This window comes from Anabrus simplex, chromosome 5 (assembly GCF_040414725.1).
Source record: "Anabrus simplex isolate iqAnaSimp1 chromosome 5, ASM4041472v1, whole genome shotgun sequence".
Classification (NCBI taxonomy): Eukaryota; Metazoa; Arthropoda; class Insecta; order Orthoptera; family Tettigoniidae; genus Anabrus; species Anabrus simplex.
Window position 1 is genome coordinate 93300964 of NC_090269.1, and position 17656 is coordinate 93318619.

The following is a 17656-nucleotide window of genomic DNA, read 5'->3' on the forward strand; positions in this document are numbered from 1 at the left end:
GGGAGTGTTCATAAAACTAGTTACATAAACCGGTGGACAGAAGTATTCACACACTGTCTTACTGTATGTAGATCCTGTCTTTATAATCAATGTGATGAATTGCCGCCTTATTTGTGTCCATTATTTGTGTCATGTGCCCATAATGATTGCGTATATACAAACGTACGTAAATCCAAGGCATTCGTTAAAAGCCAAGACCGAAACGCTGATAGGGTTGTTGTTGACACTGACAAGTATTCACACACTCGGGGTACAAACACAATAGCACAGTGAGCAGCAGTTCCACCCTGAGTGTCGCTGAGTGAGGACAGCAAAAAGGTCAGTTGCCGAGCAGGCAATACGCTAGTGACAACATGGATAGAAAAGGGAAGGAAACAACGCCAGAAGAAAGAAAGAAAGAAAGATAATAGCAACGTAACATGAAGAGGGCAAATCATACACCAAAATAGCAACGATCGTTAAGGTGAGCGTTTATACTGTGTGCAGTGTTGTTAAAATTTATAAAAATACACTGACTGACAGAGCAAATGCAACACCAAGAAGGAGTGGTCAAAACTTTATGCCAATTGCAGGGTAGACTGACGTCACTGAGGTATGCTCATGATGTGAAATGCGCCGCTGTGCTGCGCACGTAGCGAACGATAAAAGGGACACGGCGTTGGCGAATGGCCCACTTCATACCGTGATTTCTCAGCCGACAGTCATTGTAGAACGTGTTGTCGTGTGCCACAGGACACGTGTATAGCTAAGAATGCCAGGCCGCCGTCAACGGAGGCATTTCCAGCAGACAGACGACTTTACGAGGGGTATGGTGATCGGGCTGAGAAGGGCAGGTTGGTCGCTTCGTCAAATCGCAGCCGATACCCATAGGGATGTGTCCACGGTGCAGCGCCTGTGGCGAAGATGGTTGGCGCAGGGACATGTGGCACGTGCGAGGGGTCCAGGCGCAGCCCGAGTGACGTCAGCACGCGAGGATCGGCGCATCCGCCGCCAAGCGGTGGCAGCCCCGCACGCCACGTCAACCGCCATTCTTCAGCATGTGCAAGACACCCTGGCTGTTCCAAAATCGACCAGAACAATTTCCCGTCGATTGGTGGAAGGAGGCCTGCACTCCCGGCGTTGCGTCCTCTCAGAAGACTACCATTGACTCCACAGCATAGACGTGCACGCCTGGCATGGTGCCGGGCTAGAGCGACTTGGATGAGGGAATGGCGGAACGTCGTGTTCTCCGATGAGTCACGCTTCTGTTCTGTCAGTGATAGTCACCGCAGACGAGTGTGGCGTCGGCGTGGAGAAAGGTCAAATCCGGCAGTAACTGTGGAGCGCCCTACCGCTAGACAACGCGGCATCATGGTTTGGGGCGCTATTGCGTATGATTCCACGTCACCTCTAGTGCGTATTCAAGGCACGTTAAATGCCCACCGCTACGTGCAGCATGTGCTGCGGCCGGTGGCACTCCCGTACCTTCAGGGGCTGCCCAATGCTCTGTTTCAGCAGGATAATGCCCGCCCACACACTGCTCGCATCTCTCGCATCTCCCAACAGGCTCTACGAGGTGTACAGATGCTTCCGTGGCCAGCGTACTCTCCGGATCTCTCACCAATCGAACACGTGTGGGATCTCATTGGACGCCGTTTGCAAACTCTGCCCCAGCCTCGTACGGACGACCAACTGTGGCAAATGGTTGACAGAGAATGGAGAACCATCCCTCAGGACACCATCCGCACTCTTATTGACTCTGTACCTCGACGTGTTTCTGCGTGCATCGCCGCTCGCGGTGGTCCTACATCCTACTGAGTCGATGCCGTGCGCATTGTGTAACCTGCATATCGGTTTGAAATAAACATCAATTATTCGTCCGTGCCGTCTCTGTTTTTTCCCCAACTTTCATCCCTTTCGAACCACTCCTTCTTGGTGTTGCATTTGCTCTGTCAGTCAGTGTACAAACACATTGATAAATTTGCATCGTGTTGAAGACCACCTCACCTTTCAGAAAGAGCAGAGGCACATTATAACGGTTATTAAGAAAACGCCTAAAATAAGTTTATCAGAGATCAGCAGTGTAGTCAGGATCGGCCGATGGTGGGTGAGGGGGCGGAGGAGGTTATAGTTACAAAATTATGATAGAACACATTGAAGGTGCTTACGCGTGTGTGGTGCGCGCATTCAAGACTTGTCATTATAAGGACACTGATACAAAGTGAATTATATTGAGATTCCGATTGCAGTACACTACAAAATCTTACATTAAAATACAGACCAAGAACAATACGATCGAGGTCAACAGCTTTACAGCGAATGGTATGTTCAACTTTCGAGGCATCTTAGAAAATATATTTAACAGATCTGCTGGTTGTACAATTATGTCTGAATGTTTATTTAGTTTATTGTCAGTTTATGGTTTTCTTTTTTTGTAAAATGTCCATGGGAGGGGAAGGAGTTCTACCCCTTGACTACGCCCCTGTCAGAGATTGCTGCACAAATACACAAGCTTTATGGGAAACAAGTTCATCTGAAGACTGTCAGCAGGACGTTTCATCGAGCCGGCTACAATGCTCGACTTCCAACAAAGAAGTCCTATATCAACAAAGCAAATAGGAAGAAAAGGCTGCAATCTGCAAATGAATATGGATCAACGGCTCAGAGTTCTGGAACAGAGTAATTTTCTCTGACGAGAACAAGTTCAACCTTCATCACGATGGACGTATTTTAGTGTGGAGAAGACGAAATATTGAGCTAGAACTTGCTAATACGGCATGTAGCCTACTGTGAAACATGGTGGAGGTGGAGGTGGAGGTGGTGGTGGTGGTGGTGGTGGTGGTGGTGTCATGGTCTAGGGGTGCATGGCTGCTTCAGGTGTGGGGCAACTGGTACTTATTGATGGAAATATGGATCAGTATGTGTATCTGGATATTTTTAAGACAAATTTGAAAATCAGTGCCGAAAATCTAAGTTTGAATACTGACTACTATTTCCAACAGGACAATGATTCAACATACAGCATACAATGTACGTAGTTGGATTCTGTATAATACCCCACACACCCTACAACCACCACTTCAGTCCCCAGACATAAAGCCTCTTGAGAATTTGTGGGATGAGGTAGAGAGAAGAATCAGAAAGCATATTTCCAGTAAGACACAGCCTGTTCAAGAATGGGAGAATATTTACGAAGCAGTAACAAGAAAGCTAGTACAGATTGAAGGCTGTTATTAGAAGCAAAGGGATGCGTGCATGCTACTAGAAGTACCTATGCAACTAAATCAATCAGTGCAACATAGGTGACTGTGTGAATACTTATGTCCATCGAGTATCACAGTATTGCTAATACTTTACTGTTTCGGAACAGTATTGATGATTATTTTATGTTTGTGTTTGGACGTACAAACGGAAATACATAGAGAATCCTTTGTGTTCACGTTGGTAGCTTGTATTCATAAATGTTTTAAGTATACGCAAACATTAAATGTACGTATATCCTGATGTGTGAATACTTCTGTCCACTAGTGTACGGTCCAGCTGTTGACATCTTGAAAATCCGGGTTTTCAATTAGCATAGTCATCATCCAGATGTTGACTGAAAGGCAAGACCTGATCATATAGAATATTTAAATAAACATGCTGGTTAATGTTAATGGTCACCTCGGTGAGCGGGCCCAATCCATGATACGAAAAACACCCACAAAACATCACAGACCTACCTCCGGCTTGAACCTGGCCTTGCACACATCCAGGATGAAATGCTTCATTTGGCACTCGGTGCACTCGACGACGCGCGTCGTAGGAATGCAGGCAAAAACGTGATTCGTCAGACGACTTTACGTTCCGCCAGTCGGCTACTGTCCACGATCGATGATTTCTAGCCCATTGAAGACGCGCACCTTTATGTGCCTGTGTGAGCAACGTCCCCTTGCGAGCTGACCGACTCCTAATGTTCATTGCCTGCAGTTCCCGTCGTAATGTTCTTCGCGAACAGGTTGGGATGGACCTTCATTCGCTAACTGGAGCAATTTCTGTCGGGTTTGGAAGCGATTTTGCTTCACAAGCCGCGAAACGCGTCTCCAGTCCCTCTCAGTCAGGATCTTTTTCCGACCACAATTCTGACGTCGTGTTTCGTGGCCACGTGTAGTACACCACTGCTTGTACACACGTTGAACAGTCCGCTGCGAAATACCAACAAATCCAGCAACTTCACGCAACGTATGGTCATGGGTACAGCCAAACACGATTTCCCCTTTTTGCCACTCTGTCACATCCTACATCTACCCATGTTGAAGTACACTGTCCGTTTGAAACATCAATGTCGATCGCTACTGCCTTATACTCACGCAGAGGCAGTGCGCGCGCGGTTTAGCACGGGAGTCATTCGCTGAGCCATCTGTACAGGCTTAACGATCCATCTATACATGCGCAATACGGTGACCAATTCTTTTGACCAGTAAGCTTACATTTTATCATTATGTATGTATGAGCAAAGTAGAGAATACCTATACCTATCTGTTAGAAGAAAGTGAAGCACATCTGTATGTTAACAGCTAGCTCATTTTCATACGTAGCGCGAATCGAACAGCACAATCCCCAGGTGGCAAATGAAGCACGTTTGAATACATTCCATTTTCTCGAGAAGTACTTGTCCGATTTTCAAAATAATGACGATGCTGAACTTTTAAGTTTGTAGGCTTAAAGCTATCTGTAAAAAGCAGTGTAGTTCCATTTAAAAAAATTAGTACCATTATCTCAGAAGATATTGACGCCATGAAAAAAAGTAAAAGTGTAATGTAAGTCCGATTATGAGCCCCTTGGTACTATTACTGAAAGTCGAAAACAGAATGGCGATATCTTGAACGGCTCACAAATTGTCTGAGGTGGGCAGCTTAGTTGAATAACCCTGTGTATCATCGCTATAAGACCTGTGTCGGTGCGACGTAAAGCAACTTGTTTCTTAAAAACACATTAAATAGTGACGATGATGTTTGTTGTTTAACGAGACCTAACAGCTAGGTCATCGGCCCGTAATGGTAACGATAATTAAAATTTTAAAATGCATCCACTGACAAATTTAAAACAAATGATGATGGAAAAATGACCATGAATGCAAAACAATCTGTGGATTCAATTCACATTGCCTCATATTCTGAGATGATGGTTGTTGCCCAAAGGGGTACAAAATCCAGGTCAACGACCCCTCATGAATGTACTAATCACTGGTAAAGCAGAACAATGGTGTTCCTCCTGTAGTAGTACTAATCGCAGGTGAAATGAAATGGCGTATGACTTTTAGTGCCGGAAGTGTCGGAGGACATGTTCGGCTCGCCAGGTGCAGGTCTTTCGATTTGACACCCGTAGGCGATCTGCGCGTCGTGATGAGGGCGAAATGGTGATGAAGACGATACATACACCCAGCCCCCCTGTCAGCGAAATTAACCAATGATGGTTAAAATTCCCGACCCTGTCGGGAATCGAACCCGAGACCCCTGTGACCAAATAACAGCACGCTAACCATGTAGCCTTGGAGCCGGGCACCAATCGCAGGTAACGTAGACTCAGGGTGTTCCTCGCATGGTGGCACTAATCACAGGTAATGTAGACCTATGGTATGTCACACATAATGGCACTACTCACAAGTAACGCAGACCTATGGTGTTCCTCACTTAGTGGAACTAATCACAGGGCACGTATACTCGTAGTGTACTAACCATAGGCAATGTAAACCCACGGTGTATCACACATTATGGTACCACACACAAGTAAAACAGACACATGGTGTTTCTCACATAAAGGCACCACTCACAGGCAACGCAGACCCATGATGGCCCACACATGGTGGTACTAATCACGGGCAACGCACAATCCCGTGGTGTTCCCCACACAGTGGTACCAATCACAGGCAACGCAGACCCATGGTGTTCCACATATAGTGGTACCACTCATACGTAACGCAGACCCATTATGAGCACAGAGGAACCAACGCAATACAGCGCGGCGCACGGCACGTTAGGAGCTATGGAATTTAATACAATCCTGCTCACAACGTGTACACTACCTAACCTAGAATTCTGTACACAATGTAGAATTCCGTAGCGAAGTACGGGTACATCAGCTAGTAAAGAATATACTACAATTCAGGCAGTTCCTATCGTGCGACAGAGGCGGGTGAACTGCTCACTTCCGCCACGTGGAGTATGATTCGCCGTTCTACCGCTAGCGGGAATAACGCCTGACCGGTCAAACGTTTTGCCTATTCTACTCGAGCGGTTGAACTGACGCCTGTAAACAGCGCCAAAAACGCCGGCGACACGCGCAGCCATTCTCCACCAGCGATAAACCCGCCATACTGTAATGATGGATGTCGTGCAAATAGGTTGTGTTGTCGGAGCTGTTAAACTACAGTTATTAGCAATATTAAAAAGTAAACCTGGTAAGAAAAGACGTTGGTGGACTCACCCTGCGTTATCGAATCGGCTCACCACTGGACAATTTCATTTAAAGTTGTGCGAACACAGGAACAATCCGGAAATGTTTTTCCAATATTATAGAATGTCAGTTGCTTCATTTGATGAGCTTTTTGAACTTATTAAGTTGCGTATTACTAAACGAGTGAAGTGGTAGTTACGGGAAGTCCTGAAATTTAATTCTCAAATATTTATATTTTTAGTGGTCTTATCAATAAATATTACATAAATCAAGTTATACAGAATTAAATTTCCGATCATTTATGTCTCTTACATATTTACCGTACCGGCTATGACAACAGAGACATTCATGAATTTATATATTTGTTGCTAAGTCCATATCAACGCCGAACCAGGATAAAATGGGTTAACAGAATATGGTGAAAATCGGTACATGGAGTCGGGGAATAAGAAACTACAGTCTAAGCTATAAACAATTTTATTCACCCTGGATGAAACTGCAGTTTAGGAAAAGGCACCTAAAATGTATTTTTTAATACCTACAATAAGTTATTTGGTCCTATCGAAAAGCACTGCATAACAAAAGTTCGAGATAATGCAATTTCCGATCACTTATGTTTTATTGCCAAAGACCGTAGCCGTGTTGAAACACCGGATCCCGTGGGATCTCCGAAGTTAAGCAACATTGGGCGTGATCAAGCTTGGGATGGGTTGCCACACGCTGTTGGTGGGGCTAAGGGATTGGAGGAGCGGAAAACAACTGGCCACTCCACCACACGTAAACTCCGGCTCAGGCACACCTCTGCGGAGGTTCGGACCTGCCTTCGAGCAGAATGCACCCTTACTTTTATGTTTTATTCAGTTTCACCGCACCGACTATGATAAGAGTGGTATTTCAGAGTCGGAAGAAAACTAAATGTGAAGGCCTACTATATCGAAAGCGCATAACATTCATCAACAATAACATTATATTGACCATTGTTTGTTGTGATGTTCTTTGTCTCTTATGCTGCCGCTCTCCGATATATGGGATTACTGCTGCGTACAGAGTATAACAGCCTGACTGAATATTGGCGGGAAATAGCTGGGGAGTTAGAAAACATTCATCTTTAGCATTCCATTCCTCTGTTTCATACATTTCCTGATACTGCTAGTACGTAACACATTGGTTCATCATAGTATTCCAGCTATTCGATCCCTACTCTGACGCGCTGTTTTGAATGAACAGTGTGCACATTTAAGGCAGAGGCTCACTTAGTAGTAGTAGTAGTAGTAGTAGTAGTAGATGACCTGGTCTAGAGTTACAATTTAGGTCCACTCCAAATTATAGCACGACAATTCACTAAATAATTCAAAATTCAACCCTAAAAAGAGCCGTTTCTTAAGAAAAGCTTCTTCCGCTTCACTTTTATTAAATCTATATTCATTTTATTCCAAATTAGCCATGAAGAGAGGCTTTCTCCTCTGGCTTTGAGGAAGATTTTGCCTCCAAGTCATATAGTTTCTTCCCCCGCCAGTGTAGTGAATTGTGTATTGCTAGGAAACAGAGTAGTAGTTTTTGCCCTGGGACTCTCCACTATTCGACCCTGCCCCCCCCCCCCCGAAAAAAAAGACGAAGAATGTTCACGGATCACGATTGTCTGCGGCTTGGTCACTCCAGCTCTGAAAATTTGGATTGTTAGATCGCAAGCATAGTACTGTTCATTAAAAGTGAGAAAATGCGTGGTTTTTCATTTGATCGAGTATTTCATATCAAAAGATTGCTTTTAATCGTGTCATTCCTAATGACATCATTGTAATGAGCTATGTTCATTTCAGTTGAGAAAATGACTAATACAGTCTTTCTGAGGATGTAAAAGAGGCAGGTGGAGATTGAGTGTCTGCCATTATAATGCTCCTCAACCTAATTTTGACTGACGGTAGGCAAGCGGGCCTATCGTTACAATGGATATTCCCTAATACAGTCTTCATATTAGAAAAGACGTTCGATGACTTCCCCGTCGCGTTTCTAGGGTAACGTTAGGAGCTATGGAACTTAATACAATCTTGCTCAAAACATGTACACTACCCAACCTAGAATTCTGTATACAATGTAGAATTCCGTAGCGAAGCACAGGTACATCAGCTAGTAAAGAATATACTACACTTCAGGCAATTCCTATCGTGCGACAGAGGCGGGTGAACTGCTCACTGCCGCCACGTGGAGTATGACTCGCTGTTCTACCGCTAGCGGGAATGACGCCTCTGCTGGCGTTAGGGTACGTCCATAGTGCACCGCTTCCCGCTTCTCGCTTTGTCGCGTAAACCGCGCCAGTTGCAAGCAGCGAGGTGAACCCGCGCGATTCTAGCTGGTGGTGGTTATAGTGCACCGCTCGCGGAAGGCCGGAAGCATCTGTCAGTAGGCAAGATAGAGGTGTCACGCGAGGATCTAATGTGTATGTTGTTGACAACAGATATTATTTATCATAACATTAAACAAGAAAGAATTAAAAACGTCCACGAAATGAACATTTTTTTTGCTAGTGGCTTTACGTTACACCGACACAAATAGGTCTTATGGCGACGATGGGATAGGAAAGGCCTAGGAGTTGGGAGGAAGCGGCAGTAGTCTTAATTAATGATGCAAGCTCACAGCCGCGCGCCCCTAACCGCACGGCCAACTCGCGCGGTACGAAATTAACAGAACTCGCCTTAAAGTAGGGAAATAACGTACTTTGTTACCTCAACTGAAAGCTCACCCCGAGAAATTTTACGAATATTTCCGAATGGATGAACAGACTACATCTTGAACAAAATCGAATACCGGATAAGAAAAGGATGGTGTAACTTTCACCAACAGAAAATTATTCCAGAAGAACGTCTTACGGTAACTTTGAGGAAAGTAGTTTTGAATTATTAGTTTTGATTGCTTTATTTATACAAAAGGGAAAATGAGATGATGTAGTAATTTTGAACAAGATTTTATAACAATAGTTGGGCTATAAACATTTAATTACCGAGCTCGATAGCTGCAGTCACTTAAGTGCGACCAGTATCCAGTATTCGGGAGATAGTGGGTTCGAACCCTACTGTCGGCAGCCCTGAAGATGGTTTTCCGTGGTTACCCCTTTTTACATCAGGCAAATGCTGGAGCTGTAGCTTAATTAAGGCCACGGCCGCTTCCTTCCCACTCCTAGACCTTTCCTGTCCCATTGTCGCCATAAGACCTATCTGTGTCGGTGCGACGTAAATCGTCTTATAAAACAAAATAAAAACATTTAATTTCAACGATAAATTAATGGCGGAAGCGTTAAAAGTACACTTTTTCAAAACTAATTTTATTAGAGAATGAATACGAAGTAAATATTAATGAAAATGTTTAGCATTACACTTTTTAACATAACACAAATTCACCTAACAGTTGCACAATGTCTCAAATGCATCACCATGAAGTGCGGTCTGAACGGTCTGTTCATTTGAGTATGAAGTACCACCATGACTGGAATTAGGGCTGGGAATGTGTGGAATATCCTGGAAATTCGGATAAACGAACTCGTCAACTAATTGCTGAACTCTATTTCTGAGTTGCAGTTTCCAATGGTGCGGTATTTTGCTTACATAAGCCAAAACACTTCGAAAGAACAATGCATCATCATTGTCGTCACATCGGTCACATCTGCGTTCTTGTATGACGCGTTCCAACAAAGAAGCCTTTTTTTCTCAATCAGTATCATTTTCTGGTTATACTTTGAACTTAGTTCGTCTCGCTTCCTTTTTCTTGGCAAGCCTGTGGTTTCATCCTGCTGTGTTTCCTGAGCTGTGCGTTTTTTTTTCCACTTCCTGAATACTCTCCACACCCAACTGCAGTGTGAGCAACCATTTCAGAATGCTCATTTTCCTGATGAGCTGGAGTTTTACTGTTTTTCAAGTTGCTCGATGTAGTTCTTGGTGTCCACTAAAAACGTCAGTGATTTAGAATATGGCCATTTGGATTCTGGATGACCGCCAGCATCACCTGAACGACAGGGAGGGAACTTTCCCATTTCTATGGCGAATTGTTCTCTCAGATACTTCCACTTTTTCCGCAGAACCCCATCTGAGAAAACAAACAGAATTATTAGTTTATCGATTGATTATTTACTTAGTTTTACACTGTTAATAACTCGCTGATCATCTGGAGTCCCGTTCAAAACTATTGAACTATTAAGAAATATCTGAAAACACATTACTGGGAAATGCAGTAATGTTTAGCGACTACTAATGTAGTTGTTTGATATAATAATGACGATTTAATTTTTGTTGATAATAATAATAATAATAATAATAATAATAATAATAATAATAATAATAATAATAATAATAATAAAAGTACTGTCTATTTCTCACGTACCGTCTTAAACACCCATTTCAGCAGCTCTTTCCTTCCATGCTTTGTCAACAACGTTGGCATGGGCTTGCAACCTTTTGTCCCAAATTACACTTTTCATAAATACTTTGGAGATTAAAATATCTTTATCCGCTTCTATTTTATAAAAGCAAGAGTGAGAACAACGTGCGCAGTCGGAAGATAAACAGCAGACTGAGCGGGCGTGTTGGGCGGTAAAGCGGTTCAAGCGGGGAAAAGAAATAAATATTATTTCCTGTTAAAGCGGGTAGAAGCGGTTTGAGCTGGTTGACGCAGGTAGGCGGGTGCACTATGGCCGCCCCAATCAGTTTTCACTATCTTTTCCTTCCCGCTCGCCCGCCGCGATAAAGCAGGAAGCGGGAAGCGGTGCACTATGGCCGTACCCTTAGACCCGCCTGCCCGCTCATGGACGCGTCCACCCGCGGCGGGCAAACCGCCCGTGTAGACAGCTCTACAAATACCCCATAGTTCTGTTCCGCAAGCGGGTTTGTAGCGGGCGAACAGCGGCGTTTTACCTGCTCGTGGAGAATGAGCCTTAGCGCTATTAGCTGACGTCTTTGAAGGCACGTGTTCTATTCCCGGTAGTACCACCGATTTAAGAATGCCAGGAGGGCTGGTATGCGGTTAAAATGGTACATGCAGCTCACCTCCGTTGGGGGTGTGCCTGGAAAGAGCTGCACCACCTAGGTACGAGGGCACGAGTTTACTTTCTTGCCGACTCCATAGTGTAGTGGGTAGCATGCCTGCCTCTTACCCGGACGCCCCGGGTTCGATTCACAGCCAGGTCAGGGATTTTTACCTGGATCTGAGGACTGGTCCAAAGTTTACTCAGCATACATAATTACAATTATAATTGATAAGCTATCTGACGGTGAGATGACCGCCTCGGTCTAGAAAGACAACTACCGAGATGATTCGTCCTGCCGACTACATGACAACTCGTAATCTGCAGGCCTTCGGACTGGGCAGCGGTCGCCTGGTAGGCCAAGGCCATTCGAAGGTGTTGCATCATGGAGTTGGTTTGTAACTGCATATTCTATGCTAAATGATACGTTTAAAACATGCTCTGTAAAAACATTTCTATATTAATGTATGACTATTAAAACTGCCTTATACGTCTTGTTTTTTTCTATCAATACTGTCTGTGTCAGAAAAAGTGCATGTCATTCACACATAAAAGAATCTGTAAAAGTTGGTAAATTACGTCTTACAGAATGCGTTCTCCCCCTCCCCCCCCCCCCCCCTAGAATATTACTTAATGGTGAGGCGCTTTTCCTGAAATAAACTATTCAATTACGACCACGGCAGCATTCTTTCCAGTCCTGTGCCCTCTCAAATCCCGTACCTTTTGTGTTGGAGCAACATTAAATATCTAGCAAAAAAAGACTTGGAGAGGTGCAGAAAAAGACAATGTTTCTTCACAGTGAAACGGGTCTGAAAACTGATGGCTTACTCTATTAAAATCAGTTTTTAAACCTGATATATATATTACGAAAGGAAGCAAGTTGAATAAATCAGCTGTGTGCTGTCACTAACTAAATGGTCCATACCGCTTCCATGGGAAGTGTTAGAGTTGAACTAGATACATTTCAGTGAAACTATCGAGAATGGCCAAGGAAAATATCCTACATTTAATGATAATAATAATTTTGTCGTAAAATCATCGGTAGTGATATAATTAATGCGGGAAAATAGCTGAGCCGCTCGGAGTAATTGGCTTATGATGACGTGGATTGACCTTGCGTTTTCACAGTAGAAATATACCGTGTTCTATTATCCAATTGGATAAAACATTTTGTACTGAAAATGAGAATTTTGACTGCACAAAGACAATTTCACACTCTACAAACCTTTCACCAATAGGTACAGTAGCCTATATGAATATATCAAACTACTAGGGTTTTTTATACTTCCGCATGGTTTATAATGGAAGCTAAAAGTACGAAATCTAGGTTATCTATGGGCTATATTTGGAGCTGCCTTCCATAGTTAAGGCGTCATTATCATCATCAACATCATCATCATCATCATCATCATCATCATCACCACCACCAGCACCACCACTCTGGAGGCTCTGCGCCGCCACCGACAATCGCCACTAGCCACTAGCTTAAAATTTGTGACAATCGCTACCATAGAGTTAGCAAATAGTGAGGTAGCACTGGCGCTGCAGTCGCGTGCGAAGTTGGCAAAAGCTGGGTTGTCTGGCACTGTCACTACTGGAGCTTCCCGATAAAATGAAGTGTATACTTCTCTGAAGGAAAATGCCAGTCTCCTGTGCAGCTTATGGCTGTATAGAGAGGTTCATAAAGGGCAGTGACATATTTCACAGGTCTGTTCGCTTGAAATTCATTTACGTGCGCATAAAATAATATTTTGCGTGACAATTATTGTCGTTTGAATTGGCCTACTTGGGCTGACTTCGCAACTGGTTCCCCTGTCGGCGTGAATGAGATTCTTTGCATCTTTCCTTGAAGACTTATATTAATGTTTTAGGAAACATAAGGGATGACATTTTCCTTTCACTGAATGGCCATGCGGCCATGCCTTTGAAAGCGAATATCCAGAAAAATCATGTGCATGATACCGAGCGAGTGGCTGCAGGCCACAGTCGTTTCCTTCCCCACTCCTAACAGTTTCCTGTCCCATAGTCGCCGTAAACCTATGTGTGTCGGTGCGGCGTATAACAAATTGGTACAAAAAAGAAAACAAGAAAAGATGTGCACGATAGCCTGGAATTGTGCTCCGTTATTCACTTTTTGTGCGTATTTATAGTATTAAAAGCTATTGAATATATTTTCTGTACATACAGTTTGTTGCTTTCCCTTCGTACAATACGTGTAGCAGTCCCCATTCATACCATACCAGATTTTAAAATTTAGAGACTAGATATGCAACACCGCGTGAACATTGAGTCCTTTACTTTCGTCAATATTATTATTCCTTTAAATGTCATATAGGCCTATATTTAAGCATAACAAATTATTGACCGAACGACTTGGCCGTGCGGTTAGGGCCACGCATCTGTAAGCTTGCTTTCGGGAAATAGTGGGTTCAAACCCCACTGTCGGCAGCCGCGAAGATAGTTTTCCGTGGTTTCCCCATTTTCACACCAGGCAAATGTTGGGAATGTACCTTAATAAACCCACGGGTGCTTCCTTCCCACTCCTAGTCCTTTCCTATTCCATCGTCGCCGTAAGTCCTATCTGTGTCGGTACGATGTAAAGAAAATTGCAAAAATTATTGTACTTTTTCAGTTTTCTTCAATCGTATAATTTACCACTCTCCCTTTCCATTAACGGAAATCGTTTTACAAGTTAAAATCTTAAAGCAAATCATACATTTCAGGAAAAGCTAAATAAAAACTCCAAAATAGTCTGAAACCACAACCGAGTGTCATATTTCCACTTGTAATTGCGTTTTAAAAACATCGACAATATAATAATAATTGTACCGGCTGGTACACCTCTACGCCGCACATTTGAATTTTCCGCCGTAAAGTACTCCTCTACATGAGAAACTCTGATCTTTAAAAACTGGATCAATTCATTAGTTTCTCAGAATATGTCACTACCATAAATTTTGTGATTACAAAGTTGTAAATACTGTGTGGATTTCAACTTGTTTTGTTTTCCATTAATCAAGAAGTGTGGACATTCTCTCATAGATGTCACCGCCTAAAAACTACACTGGCCGGCAAAAAAAAGTGGATCACTTTGAAAATGTTGATTTTCTGTTCGCTAAAACAAATTTTTAAGGACATATTTCATTTTGTGATGTTCCTCTTTATAAATAAATGTTTTCAGCACTCTCTGGTAAGTGTGTGGTGTATATGGTCCGAATTGATCGACTATTAGAGATAATTTTCCATGCCATTAGTTTTTATGACGATCCCTTTTAACTTTTATAGTTTTATGGCGGTCCCTTTTAACGTGGTTCCTCGCCCCCTAATCAAGAGTTAAAGTTACTGTAAACATTTGCAGTGATGAGATGTTCTTTGTAAAAACTCTGGGAAGTTCCAAATCAGTTTTTGTTCGATCCTTGATGAGTCAAGATGCCTCTAAGTAGAGAAAATGTTGCACGCGTAATCGCCTTGGTTGAAGACGGTCGCAGCCTTCGGTATGCGGCCCATGCTGTAGGAGCATCTTATGGAAGTGTACAACGGGCCGTGCAACGTTATCGTGAACGTGGAACATGCGAAAGGAGACCGGGATCTGGACGTCGACGAATTACGAACGCCAGGGATGAACGATTTCTTGTCCTCCAAGTCTTGAAAGACCGAAGAACAACAGCGGTTCAGGCGAGAAATCGTCTAGAGGCTACAAGAAATGTCCGTGTGAGTGAGAGAACCGTAAGACGAAGGCTCCAGGAGGCTAACCTTACTTCAAGAAGGCCCGCTACAGGGCCACTATTAACGGGGCAGCATAGGAGAAGACGACTCGAGTTCGCGATGCAGCATCGAAACTGGACCATTCAGGACTGGAGCATGGTGCTTTTTACAGATGAGAGCCGCTTATGTCTGAGATCTCCAGATGGGCGAGAAAGAGTGTGGAGGAGGCCTGGAGAGCGATTCTCACCCGTAACTCTCTCCCAAAGGACACCATTTGGGGGAGGCTCTGTGATGGTGTGGGGTGGCATAAACTTTGAATCCCGCACCGAGCTTGTGATTCTTGATTGCGGTTCTCTCACTGCTCACCGCTATGTGGAAGAAGTTATGCAGGATCATGTTGTCCCATTTGCACAATTTACGGGCGACAATTTCATTTTAATGCACGACAATGCTCGCCCGCACGTCGCCCGTATCGTCACCCGTTACCTAGAAGAAGTTGGAATTCAAACTCTAGACTGGCCAGCAAGGAGTCCTGACCTAAATCCCATAGAGCACGTATGGGATATGATTGGGAGAAGACTTCGGTCTCAGAATATCGAGACTCTGGCTGAACTGAGGGCACGATTGGTGACAGAATGGAACAGTATTCCTCAGGAAACAATTAGGAATCTAGTGCGCAGTGTACCACAACGCCTCCAGGAGGTCATCACTGCCAGAGGCGGAAACACCAGATTTTAATGTCTCTAGTGGTTTGCTAAAACATTTTTTGGCAGTGTAAATCAGTGAAAGTGTTAAAATTGGAGTTAACTTAAATACAGTGAAAGACATGTAAATGAGTAAAAATTACAGGAATTACAGAAACGATAAAATGTCATAATAAAGTGATGTCAGATCAATTTTGAAAGTGAATTTAGTGTTAAACGTGAAGGTAACATAATGTTTGATTAGTATTATCAGTATTATTATTTATTTAGGACACTAGACTAACACTATATCCATTGAAACAATTTTTTTCAAAGTGATCCACTTTTTTTGCCGCCCAGTGTATAATCATGCACCCTGGTGCGAAGGGAAAGAACTTTATTTGAAGAAATTTTGGATTCATGAGTTTGTTCATTACTAAATTTCGTTCTTTCATTTGTGGGTTGGCAATATAAATGTTTTCTTTCCGCCAGTTTTGAACTTAGCCAATCCAGAATTTCTGTAATTAATTTTTGACCAATCGTGTCTTTCTTCTTCAATTTTGATGTGTAACTTTTGGCCAGCCAATAAACGACTGTAGGTGTGTCTTAATTATCAACGAAAGGTCTCGAATCTTCCCCTGCTGATTTTCCTGTCTCTCGGCCACTCGAACAACATCTAGCCTAGTGTATGGAAGTGTAGCAGGAGGCGGGAAACGCCTCTTTCATCCGGCAGCAGCTCTTCAACAAGGTAATGGCCACTTAACTTCTTTATTTCTCGCTAGCTCAGCAGTCTAAACCGCGAGGAAGGTCCGAAACCTTTACTATGTAACCTATCTTGAAACATGTAAAATTTTGTAAAACTTCACATAACTTTAACTGTACATCGGGGATAGAGAGTACTTTGCCCTCTCGAGCTCCCCTTCATTTTGAACTTGAGGTGATTACGTTTTCGTAACCTTTCTTCTATTCTCCCTTAATGTGTTAAATTTATCCTGTATACGAGTGACCCCTGCTTCATCGGCCTAGTGCCTCTTAGGTTTTAAAAGATTTCATGTAGGAGTGCAAGTTCACGCCTCCATTCTACTTGGTTTTGCGGGCCATTAACTTAACCTATTTTTTTTTCCTACTAAGGCCCATTAGGTTGGGTACAAGATACCCCTGTTTCGTTGTAAGTGTGCCTTAAGGGCAGTTAATAGTCAAGTCCGTTGTGGCCTTTGATAGGTTTAAAAATTGAGAGCGGGTCAGCTCTTTCTTGTATTTGGATATGTGCCTCTAGGAGGCTTGACATTGCCAGGTGGGAGCAAGTGCCCCATGCAATAAGGGGATTTCTGCCCTGTGGTAACATGTGGTTGTGAGCTGAGAGCTCAGGAATTGTAAAAGGTGGGGCTTGAAGCCCAGATCGTTTAAAGTATATCTAAATCTTGGCTTTCCTGGTCTTGTACCTGGTTTGTTAACTTGTTATTTGTTGAATGTTCTAATTCTATGTCAAAATTGTTAAGTTTTGCTAATTTTGAAAATATAACCTTTAATTTATAATCAATATCTCAGCTTTGTAGTTAGACCCATTCCAGCCGGCATCTTCTTTCACCTCTGCTGTTCCACGGATAACCCCGTAACAACAACAACAATAATAATAATAATAATAATAATAATAATAATAATAATAATAATGGCTTTACGTCCCACTAACAACTTACACAGTTTTCGGAGACACTGAGGTGTCGGATTTTTTTCCCACGGGAGTTCTTTCATGTGCCGGTAAATCTATCTTCAAGAGGCTGACATATTTGAGCACCTTAAAGTATCACCGGACTGAGCCAGGCTCGAACCTACCAACTTGGGCTCA

The 17656-nt window shown here is 43.2% G+C and overlaps 1 protein-coding gene across 2 annotated transcripts in view; it reads right to left on the reverse strand.

The window, feature by feature from the left end:
• The window catches only part of LOC136873781 (activating transcription factor 7-interacting protein 1), a 457029-nt gene that overhangs the window by 383467 nt on the left and 55906 nt on the right, over positions 1-17656 (reverse strand). The gene's annotated exons all lie outside the window — the stretch shown is intronic.